Source organism: Sorex araneus, chromosome 3 (assembly GCF_027595985.1).
Source record: "Sorex araneus isolate mSorAra2 chromosome 3, mSorAra2.pri, whole genome shotgun sequence".
In the NCBI taxonomy this organism is placed as follows: domain Eukaryota; kingdom Metazoa; phylum Chordata; class Mammalia; order Eulipotyphla; family Soricidae; genus Sorex; species Sorex araneus.
In genome coordinates this window covers 220330388-220342476 of record NC_073304.1, presented here as the reverse complement: position 1 = coordinate 220342476, position 12089 = coordinate 220330388, and positions in this window count along the sequence as shown.

The window sequence follows — 12089 nt, the reverse complement described above, 5'->3', positions numbered from 1 at the left end:
GTATCTTCTCCAACCACAGAGAAGACCACGCTCAGACTTCTAATCAAAATCAACCTTCTACAAATCAGTATTTGACTGTAACCCCAGAAGCGGGAGAAGGCTGCGGACAGAGAATGCTGCGGGGCCGCCGTGGTCACCCATCGCACAGTGTGCGGCCGAGGCCTACCTTCCCCGCACACAACCTGCATCCCCAGCACGCTGCACTCTGCAAGCCCGGGCTGCAGCAGCGTTGCACGGCCACGGCCACGGGGCCCGAGGTGCAGCCCGAGAAAGTGTCGCGGCGAGCTGACAGCCACGGTTCACCAGGTCCCCCTCACGCCTCACATTCACACAACCCCAGTGTTGTGATTGAACCTGCCAATGTGGTTGTTGCCATAACAGTACACCCCAGAACAATAGCAGGGCATTCTCCGAGTGGGCAGCAGGCTACAACTCACTCAGCCCCCCTTTATAATATGGAACCTTTAACCCAGAATGAGGACCCCATCTACTTACCCAAGAAGGGAACGACAAATCATTCTCTAGGGCTCTAATGAAATAACTTATCCTCCTGAACCTGATGTGTCAACAGATTCTATTGTGAGTCGGGATCAACCTCTGCCTCTGACATTGCCCAAAGTGAAATCTGAGGCTCAGAGGGTTAGCACAACTTCACCACCCCAGTGAGAGACCCCAGCCAACTCTCTGGTTTCCACAGGAAAGTTGGGACTTTTGGCACTGCAATAAGATTTCCAGATGTATTCACTCCCTCTGAAATGATGATACTTCCTTCAGTCAATCAGAAAGTCCCAACACAGTCTGATGGACTTCAGTCTCCTCAAAGTCAGCAGGAGGGCCAACTTAAGTATCCAGAGCCCACGGTGGGGTTCCAAAGTGCACAACCAGCTCTGTCTACGGAGGTAACTATGGATCTTGTAGTAAATCACTACATCAGAATGTCACAACCTCACCTCTAGGTCTGGGGGAATCTCAGCCACCAGTTTTATCTAAAATGAGTCTCTACACGTACGGGGGCCACAACTGAAATTGGCCCTTTTCCAGTCCATGAGGAAGACTCTGATCACCCTGCAGTCACCCTTGAAAAGACCGAATCTACTCCAGGTCAACAAGAGACCATTGCTCAGACTCTAGATCTTCCTGAGGTGGACACTTAACACAGTCTTTCAGGAGATCCCAAATAACTCATTAGAGCAACCTGAGATTAGACCACTTGCTCAGGATCTGGCCTCAGCTCATCCTCTAAAGACTCCTGCAACAACCAGATCTGTAACCCAGAAAGAGACCCCACCTCAACATTCAGTCTCTCAGGAGGACTTGACTACATATGAGCCTCCAAATGAGACTGAAAATATTTTTATCCCAACAAGAAAACGCACTTAAGTTTACAGAGTACCCTGAGAAGATAGAATTATTCTGTTCCCCAAGAGAGCCAGGCTCCCAGGAGAACCCAACTCTGTTTCCTGGATCTCCCCAGGATGAATCATCTCCAGCTCAGGAGGTCCAGGCTTCATTTCCAGGCCTCTCTGAGAACATGGAATTATCTGGCTGGCAGATTGTATCATCAACCACTTCAGAAACACAGATGTTCCAGAGTGAGAGGGTAGTTCTACATTTGGGACAGACTCTAACTCAGCTTTCACCAGACAAGGGACCTGCTGAGGAAATAGAAATTTCTTCAGCTATGCAGGAGACCCTCACCCAGCTCTCAGAGCTACCAACTGATACTTTTTGCCTCAGGCTCCCAAGCATTTGGAAGGAACAGTTTCAGCGTCAACTCAGCATCCATCATCAGTCCGGGTCACGACTATCTCGGCAGAACCAAGTAGGGAGAGCAAAGGTTCTACGACCCTGAAGAAGACTAGCGCTCCCACAGAGCACACCGTGACAAAACCGTCAGGGCATGTGCAGACTCATTCAATCTCGACCAAAGTTTCAGCTCTACCCAGTCTGGGGGTTTTGAAGACAGGACCTTCTCCAACCACACAGAAGACCACGCTCAGACTTCTAATTAAAATTAACCTTCTACAAATCAGTATTTGACTGTAATTCCAGAAGCGGGGGAAGGCTGCGGACAGAGAATGCTGCGGGGCCGCCGTGGTCACCTACCGCACAGTGTGCGGCCGAGGCCCACCCTCCCCGCACACTCCCCGGTCCTGCGCAGGTGTGTGTGTGGGGGGAAGTCCCCAGCACGCTGCACTCTGCAAGCCCGGGCTGCAGCAGCGTGTCACGGCCACGGCCCCGAGGTGCAGCCCGAGAAAGTGTCGCGGCGAGCTGACAGCCATGTTTCCCTTGTCATAGGTCACGGCGTGGGGCCACGGCGGGAAGTCGCGGCTGGAGGGGAGCCTTTTCAGAAACACCCCGCCCTGCCCTCCCACACGGATCACATGCAAGGCTCTGACCGTGGGGTCAGGGCTCAGCTCCCACACCAATAGGGTTTTGTCAGTCTTGCTGGGAACCGTGAAAGGTACCACCTCAGCCCTCCTCGGCTTCACTGCGCCTGCGCGCCCCAGCCTCAAGGAGGCTTTTTCAAAGGGGGCGCGCCCGAGGGGTGGGGCGTGCTGGGGGCGGGACTACCGTGGCCAGGCCCAGCCCACAGTGTGCAGGGCTAGGTGCTAAATCCCCACCTTAGAACTCCATGGAGTCCAGTCAGCCCAAGTCTTTCTTGAAGAGGCCAGATGGCTAATTTTCTTTCTTTTTTTGTTCTAAGAGTTGTTCATAGTAAGTGGTGACGTTCAATATTTCAACACCAATTCCACCACCGTTACACCTTTCCACCACCTTTATTTTGAGTTTTCCTACCACTACCAAAGACTGCCCAAAAAGATGTTAAAGAATTTATTTTGCATCGCATGTTATAAATAATTGACTAAACATGATGCAAAAAGGTTTCCTTAGAGGTGTTAGGGGTGGCAGATCTCTGCCCCGGGGAGGCTCGGAGAAACAAAAGAACAAAATCAAGACAACTCTTTCTGCAAAGGCACGGGGTTTATTCAAGCCCAACTGTGCCTGAATAGCGCTGCATAGCTGAAGGCTCCGAACTCAAAAAGCGAGCTGTTTTTATACCCTTTTGGGGTGAAAAGGGAAACACACATATTACAAAGGGAATCACACATATTATTGGATCAAAGGGAAACAATCACACCTATTGAATCAAAGGGAATCACACATAGGTCACTTAATTTGCTTATCTCAACATTTGTGTTTTTTTAAATTTTTTTATTGAGTCACCATGTGGAAAGTTACAAAGTTTTCAGGTTTAAGTCTCAGTTATACAATGCTTGAACACCCATCCCTTCACCAGTGCATATATTCCACCACCAAGAATCACAGTATAGCTCCACCCCGTCCCCCCACACCCCTAGCCCCCCCACATCCCTAGCCCTCCACCACCCCTAGCCCCCCCCTTGCCTGTGTAACTGATAAATTTCACTTTACTTTCACTTTGATTGCATTCAATATTTCAACAGAACTCACTATTATTGTTTGGAGAGTCTCCCCCCTAAAGTCAGACCTGCTGAAAAGGAAGCATTTGACAATTTGTTTTCCATTGCTGAGAATGAAGAGGTATGAGGTCGAGTGACCGCACCTAGTGGCCTCATGGTTTTGGGTTTCTGTATTTTAGTATTTTAGTAACTAAGTCCAGAGAAATATCTGCCAGGAATTGCATAACTGCAAACTTGCTCTTCTCAATTATATTATATTCCGCATATGAGTGCAATCTTTCTATGTCTGTCTCTTTCTTTCTGACTCATTTCACTCAACATGATACTTTCCATGTTGATCCATTTATATGCAAATTTCATGACTTCGTGTTTTCTGACAGCTACATAGTATTTCATTGTGTATATGTACCAGAATTTCTTTAACCAGTCATCTGTTTTGGAGCACTCTGTTTTTTTCCAGATTCTGGCTATTGTGAACAGTGCTGCAATGAACATAGAAATGCAGATGCCATCTCTACTATACTTTTTTGCCTCTCCGGGATATATTCCCAAGAGGGTATTGCTGGGTCAAATGGAAGCTCAATTTCTAATTTTTTGAGAATTGTCCATATTGTTTTCCAAAAGGGCTGATCGAGTCGGCATTTCCACCAGCAGTGAAGAAGAGTCCCTTTCTCCCCACATCCACGTCAACACCGGTTGTTTTGGTTTTTTGGGATGTGGGCCAGTCTCTGTGGTGTGAGATGATATCTCATTGTTGTTTTGATCTGCATCTCCCTGATGATTAGTGATGTTGAACATTTTCTCATGTGCCTCTCAGCCATTCGGATTTCTTCTTTGGGAAAATTTCTGTTCATTTCATCACCCATTTTTTGATTGGGTTGGCAGTTTTCTTCTTGTGGAGTTCAACCAGTGCATTGTATATCCTTGATATCAACCCTTTATTGGATAGGTACTGCGTAAATATCCTTTCCCATTCTGTAGATTGTCTTTGTACTTTGGTCACTGTTTCTCTTGAGGTGCTGAGGATGCAAGGATGGTTTAACATCCGGAAATCAATCAACATAATCCATCATATCAACAAAAGAAAAGATAAAAATCATATAATCATATCAATAGATGCAGAGAAAGCATTTGACAAGATCCAGCACCCGTTTATGATGAAAACTCTCGCCAAAATGGGTATAGAAGGGACCTTCCTCAATATAGCCAAAGCCATCTACCACAAGCCTACGGCAAGCATCATCCTCAATGGGGAAAAACTAAGACCCTTCCCACTGAGAACAGGGACAAGACAAGGATGCCCACTCTCTCCTCTTCTGTTCATTATAGTACTGGAAGTTCTTGCAATAGCGATTAGGCAAGGAAAAGATATTAAGGGCATTCAGGTAGGAAAGGAAGAAATCAAGCTCTCACTATTCGCTGATGATATGATATTATACTTAGAAAACCCTAAAACCTCTACCAAGAAACTCCTAGAAACAGTAGACTCATATAGTAAAGTTGCAGGCTATAAAATCAATACCCAAAAGTCCATGGCTTTCTTATATGCAAATAGTGAGAGAGAAGAAAGCAACATGATAAAAGCAATCCCATTCACAATTGTGCCTCAAAAAATCAAATACCTTGGAATCAGCTTAACTAAGGAGGTAAAGGACTTGTATAATGAAAACTACAAAACGCTACTTCAGGAAATAAAAGAAGACACGAGGAAATGGAAAAATATCCCCTGCTCATGGATTGGAAGAATTAATATTGTCAAAATGGCAATTCTCCCCAAAGCATTGTCCAAATTCAATGCGATCCCTATAGGGATACCCTTATCGTTCTTCAAAGAAATGGAGCAGGTGCTCCTGAAATTCACATGGAACAATAAGCCCCCACGAATAGCTAAAGCAATTCTTGGGATAAAGAAAATGGGAGGAATCAACCTCCCCAACTTCCAACTCTACTACAAAGCAGTAGTCATTAAAACAGCTTGGTACTGGAACAAAGACAGAGCAGCAGACCAACGGAACAGGGTTGAATACTCTGACACATCCCCCCAAATATATGACCATCTAATCTTTGATAAGGGAGCAAGAAATGTGAAGTGGAGCAAGGAAAGCATGTTTAACAAATTGTGCTGGCAAAACTGGACAGCTACATGCAAAAAAATGGGCTTAGACCTCCACCTATCACCATGTATAAAAGTCAGATCAAAATGGATTAAAGACCTCAACATCAGACCACAAACCATAAGGTACATTGAAGACAAGGTCGGAAAAACCCTCCACAACATTGAAGATACTGGTATCTTCAAAGCTGACACACCACTGGCAAAGCAGGTGAAAACAGAAATAAATAAATGGGACTATCTCAACATTTGTTGACTGTTGACTGTTTCCCTGCAAATGTTTGCTTACAGTTCCTAGGGCAGTTTGTTGGCCCATTTGGTGACAGTTTCCTGCCCAGCGGCAGGTTGCAAAAACATCTTTCAAAGCAGACAAGCAGTTACAAAGGCAAATTTAACCCTTAACCTGCCCTCTTCTTTAGAGGAAAGTGTGTGAAAATTGTTCTATCTCATCTTGTTGCCATTGAGTCCCAAGATTAGAGACCAGAGAGCTAATTTAAGGATGTAGGGGCAAGGACCTCTAGGAAGCAGCTGGTTCTTGTTCATCCTGGACATTTGGGTAGAGAGCACCACCTAGTGAAACTGGAAAATGAGGAGCGCTGACTTTGTGTGGAAAACTACCCTGGAAGAGACAGGTCATAAAAATCTTTGTGATTGGTAGTCCCCCCTGAATCCTTAAAAAACAAATTCCTTCCTCCTCGCCCCATCCGGACCCAACATAATACTGGACCACTGTGAAGTTGTGTTTGTGGAGCTGGGATGATGTGGGAGCTGAGAGCAGGGCAGAAACTGGGGAATTGAGTTGATTCAACTTGTGGTCCCCCGAGCACCGCCAGGAGTAATTCCTGAGAGCAGAGCCAGGAGTAACTCCTGTAACCAAAAAATGTTAAAAAAAAAATATTAGTGTCAGATGGAATTGTGTTCATTTGTTTTGGGGCCACACTCAGTGATGCTCAAGGGTGACTCCTGGCTTTGTGCTCACGCATAACTGAACCCCTCGCAGGGCTTAGGGGACCATGTATGGAGCTGGGAATTGAATCCAGGTCAGCAGAGGCAGGACAGCACCAAATTCCATCTGTGAAACTTTCCCTAGTCCTTGAAAAAGGGATAATAATATCAGGGGTCAGAGCAATAGTACAGCAGGGAGAGTATTTATTTGCCTCGCATGCAGCTGATCAGGTTCAATCCCTAGCATCCCATATGGTCCCCTGAGAACCACCAGGAGTAATTCCTGGGTACAGAGCTAGGGGAAACCCCTAAGCATTGCCAGGTTTGGCCCCTCCTCCAAAACATAAAGGATAATATAACTAATGTTCTTCTTTTCTAGGACTAAAAGTGATTCCTTTAGTCAAGTGTGACCTCTCTAGAATGCTAATAATTGTTTTATAAAGAAGAATTTAAAAGAATATTTTAATTGATTCCCTTCAGTTAAAGTTGCTTTAAAAATGGAAAATCTTCGATCATGATCTTAATACTTTTTTCATGATCTTAATTTTATTCTGTTTTTTCTGTTCTGGAAACTAGATGTCTGGAAACTACCACATCATCATTTGTCAGTTTATGGCTGCTGTAGTTAAAACTCAGAAGTAGGAACATGAGTGATTCAAGGCACACCCCAGTTTTATCAGGACTGATAGCTGCTACACGTAGGACATGCCTCCATCTGTCCCTTTTCTGCAAATTGCCCTGTATGGTCCTTAAGCGGGTTTTTTTCCATATCGGCACCTCCTAAGAAAATTAAATCAACAGTGATAGGGTGCTTGCCTTGTGTGTGACTAACCTGGTTCCTTCCCCGGCATCTCATGTGGTCTCCTGAGCACTGCCAGGAGTGATTCCTACATGACCAGTCAAGAGTAACCCCTGAACATTGCTAGGTGTGGTGCAAAAACAGCATACAAAAAAAGATCCTGGGTAAGATAGATACGACAGAGGGTAAGGTGCTGGCCTTGCATGTGGCCAACCCAAGTCTGATCCTTGGAAGAGTATGTAAAATACAAAGGAACATGTTGGGAGCCCCCCACCCTCCTCTTTTAAGAAAGGATCATCCCTAATCATTAATGTTCCTGTTTTTGGTTGATGACTGGGAGTGTATCCTCAGCATTCCAAGGGGTCACTCCTGAGCAAGACATTCAGGAATAGCCCCAGACACTTGGGTGTGGTCCCAAATACCCCTCCCCCAAACAAAACAGAGACATAGATTCCATCCAGCCCTTTTTTTTTTTTTTTGCTTTTTTGTGTCACACCCTGTGATGCACAGGGATTACTCTTGGCTCATGCACTAAGGAATTAGTCCAGGCAGTGCTCAGAGGACCATATGGGATGCTGGGAATCAAACCTGGGTTGGCCGCATGCAAGGCAAACACCCTATTTGCAGTGCTATAGCTCCAGCACTATCCAGGACTTTGTAAAGATGATCTGAATTCTAGTTCATTCTTCCAGAGCAGGCTGAAATCTTTGGCATTCTTACATACTTCCTCCACCCACCACTATTTTCTATGCCTCAATACCAGATCATTAAACTGCACCTGAGCTTTCTCTCTCCATAAAAAAGATTGGCTTTGGATATGGTAACTGGACTCTGATATTGTTTCAAACCAGTAATTACAGAGTTCATTGCCTCTCCCAACACCCTGTGAAACTGTTCACACAGGTCTCCACTTCACCATGAACATTCACGGACAATAGGTTTTTATCTTCCTTTTAGTACCTTGAGGGCTCTGTTTGCCTTTGACACTCAAATTTGATCAGGAAAGTGTGAACGGTTTCTTCGTACAAGGAATACTTCCATAATCCCCCAAATAGACATTTCATCGGGGTCCCCTAGGTTTTACGAATGACAGTCAGGAGCTAGGGGCCCAGACTTGCATGGGAATGAGGAGGCAGCCCTTGGAAACCCTGTAGTCCTGGGGCTCTGGCTCCATTTGACTTGTGATGGGGAAGAGAAGAAAATGACAGAGAATGAAAGCAAAGGACAGAAGAAATGGAGAATCCCCAAGTGAGGAGCAAGAGTAGTTCTGGAAAACTCCACAGCAGGCCGGCTTCCCCCACCTCATTCCAGGGGACACTCTGTCACCCAGGAAGAGAGTGGTCGGCCCTCACTGTGCAGCTTCCACATCAGCCTGTAGAGACAAAACACTGGTTCTGGCTTCATCCATCCTGACCCAGTGCTCTGTGAGCCCCCGTGGCCACTCCTTGGGTCTCCTTTGTGGATCTCTGCTCCAGCCTCTTGTGGCCCTTCTGATGCTTCCTGTTAATTGCCCTCATCTGTGGCCTTTGCTCTACCCCATTCGGAGGCTTCCACATTTTAAACAGTTTTCTCCCATGACAGGAATGGGCCCTATTTGCTTGGGCTGAGAGTTACTAAAAAAAACGTCGCCCCCACCCTTGCCCCACAGACTCTCTCTCTCGAAAGAGTCAGTCATAAGTACCCCTGAGGTACCTGAGTTTGCCCAACACCACACAGTCACCCGGAGAGGACAGGCCCTTCTACAATTACTTTATCTGTTCACCGTGAAGGGCAGTGAAGTTCAGTAACCATGGGAACACCCGCCATGGCTGAGCTGACTGTTTGAGGGTGTCTACCTCTCTGGGGAATGAGACATTTCTTTTTTCCACTAAAAATGTTGTGGCTAGCTGAGACCAGACACAACTCTTTGGTGCAAATGCTCCCATGGCTCCAACTACGGAACCAAGAGCTGATCCATCGGACTTTGCATCCCAGGTACTTAGGCTGGACCAAAGCCACCCTCATGGCTGCTTAAGATTTTAGTGGTGGAACTTGAGGGCCCATCAGGGGTGGAGAAAGCTGGAGTGCAGGGAGCGCTGTGGAGCCTGGTTCCCAGAGAAGCAGAGGCAGGCTGAGTCAGGTTTTTGGTCCCACCTGGCTGGCTCTGCACTCAGGAATTACTCCTGCCAGCCTCAGGGGACCTTAAAGGATGCTGGGCATCATACCCGGGTCAGCTGCATGCTAAGGAAGCTCCTTACCCACTGTGGCTCTGGCTCCTCCTGCAAACACTTTGCAGCTTTGCAGATTTACTTCCATTTGTTTCCCCAGGTTCCCCTGAGCCCCTTGGCTGGGCTCTGTAAGACTGCTCATTTTTTGGGTCGGAGAGAGAGTACAATGGGTAAGGCATTTGCCCTCTATGCGGCCAACCCAGGTTTGATCCTGAGCATCCCATAAAGTCCCCAGAGCACTGCCAGGAGTAATTCCTGAGTGCAGAGCCAGTAGTAACCCTTGAGCACTGCTGGGTGTGACGTGAATAAATTAAATACAATTTGTAAAAATAAGACTCCTCGTCCTCTCTCCAGGCGGGACGCAGAGCATCCTGTGTGGTGTTGGGGATTGAACCTGGGTCAGTTGGATACAAGGCAAGTGCCCTACCCACTATCCTATTGCTCCAGTCCTGTCCACTCAGAGCTTAATCGTTCCACTTCACACTCTGAGCGCACTTGTGTGTGTGTTCTGAGGAAGGGGTCCGCCTCTGACTTTGGCATGGGGGCCTCTAGTGAGTCCAGCATTGTTTGTTCAATGGGTCGTGGACATTTAGGCCCTGCATGTGGATGTGAGCTGCGGATGGCCAGACCCGGCCCCTTCCCTGCCATGACTGTCTCTCCTGTCGCCAGTGACTCGCTGGCTGGGGCACTGAGCTCGGGAGAATGGACTCCAGCCCCTTTCTGGTTTCTTTTCTCATTTTTCCAAGCCCTCCCTGCTTTCTGGTGCCTGGCATGGGAGGGCAGAGGCCAGGAAGCTGGCTGGGCGCCCGCAGTGGCTGACCAGGGAGAAAATTGTCACGTGAAGGCTGGGCCCAGCACACACACCTCCGCCTGCTGCCGCAGTTTCCAACATGCCCATCAGGACTGCCCACCTTCTGCTGCAGCCCAGCAGGGGCGAGGCTCCCGGGGGGTTCGGCTCCCTGGGCCCAGAGAGATGGGACCTGAGCCAGGCACTGGGGAGCCTCAGCACTAAGCCTCCTGGGCTTCCACCCTCAGACCCACAGGTGCTTCCTCGCTGGTGACGGGGACAGCATGTCACTGGGGCCCATTCACAGCACAGCCTTGAACAAAGCTGCCAGAGTCACTGGCACAACTCCCCGAGGAAAACGGGTGGGGGCAGGGAGGGAGTGGCTCTAGGACCTTTCCCAACAGGGCCTCTCCTGGGCTTTCCTCATCCCAGTGCCTCCAGCTAGCTTCTGGGCTGGCTCCTTTCCTCTCACTCTTTTTTTTTTTTAATTTCTTGGATCCCACCTAGTGATGTTCAGGAGTTATTCCTGGCTCTGCACTCAGGAATCACTCCTGGTGGTTCTGGTGTGGGTGGGGTGGGACGTGTGGCCATATGGGATGCTGGGGATTGAACCCGGGTCAGCCACAGCAAGGCAAACGCCCTCCCGATCGTACTATAGCTCCACTCCTTTTCTTCTCTGTAGTATTATTTTTATTATTGGTTTTTTGGCCTCACCCAGTGGTGCTCAGATATTACTCCTGGCTCTGTGCTCAGGGATCACTCCAGGTGGGCTAAATATACCATATGTGTGCTGAGGGTTAAACCCAGGTTATGCACGCCAGGAAGTGCCCTACCTGCTGCACTCTCTCTCCAGCCACCATCTTCTTTTTGGTAAAGAAGCAAAGCCAGTGGCTCTCAGGTTTTAGACTTGGCCAGGGTAGGGCTCAGCGGTGGAGCATAGGGCTGGCATGTGCGAGGCCAGGGTTCCATGGCCAACTCGTGTGCTCTCCCATGCACAGTCAGGAGGAGTTCTGGTGGACTCAAACACCTCCAGGCCTAAGTCCCGTCAGGCTCAAGTACCACACCTCTGGGTGCCAGAGCATCAGGCCTGCAGAGCCAGGGTGAGCAGCGATGCACGGGGACTTCAGGCACCATCAGCCCCAGCCCCACGTGGATGGCCACCATGACAAAACACAAAAGCTGGGCTGGGGAGAGAGTCGAAAGGGCTGGAGCGCATGCTTATGCTTGGCATGCAGGAGGCGGGGACCCAATCCCCAGTCCCTGACCACACACCTGGCTCTGGCAACAGGACAGCCAATGTCCACCTCTGAAGCTTTCTCCATAATAACCTAACCCTGGAAATAATCCAACTGCCTGTTAAGGAAAGAATGGATAATACATTTGGCTAGAGTATTCCTAGGGGATACTACTGCACAGAGGGAAAACTGACAAGCGCAGCCTCCTGCTGTATTTACAGGTGGATCCCGGTCATTTCTCTCAGACAAGATGTCAGGCATAAACAGTACACTCTGTGTGCTGCCATCCCAGGAAAATCAATGGTTTCTGTTGGCGGCAGGGAACTTTCCAGAGCAGCATTCTTCGACCTTGTCACACCTGTGGACTGACAGCTGTCCTGCACATAGTCTGAAGCCCGGTGGTAACAACCAGGACAGGGGGCCAGTGGTTTTCAACCTTTTTCTGCGGAACCAGAGAAAAGGGGAGAAAACTTTGCAGACCAACAAGGCGGGAACAAAAATCATTATTCACAACCCCCACAGACCAGGGGTTGGGAAACCACTATTGTCGTGGGTTCAGA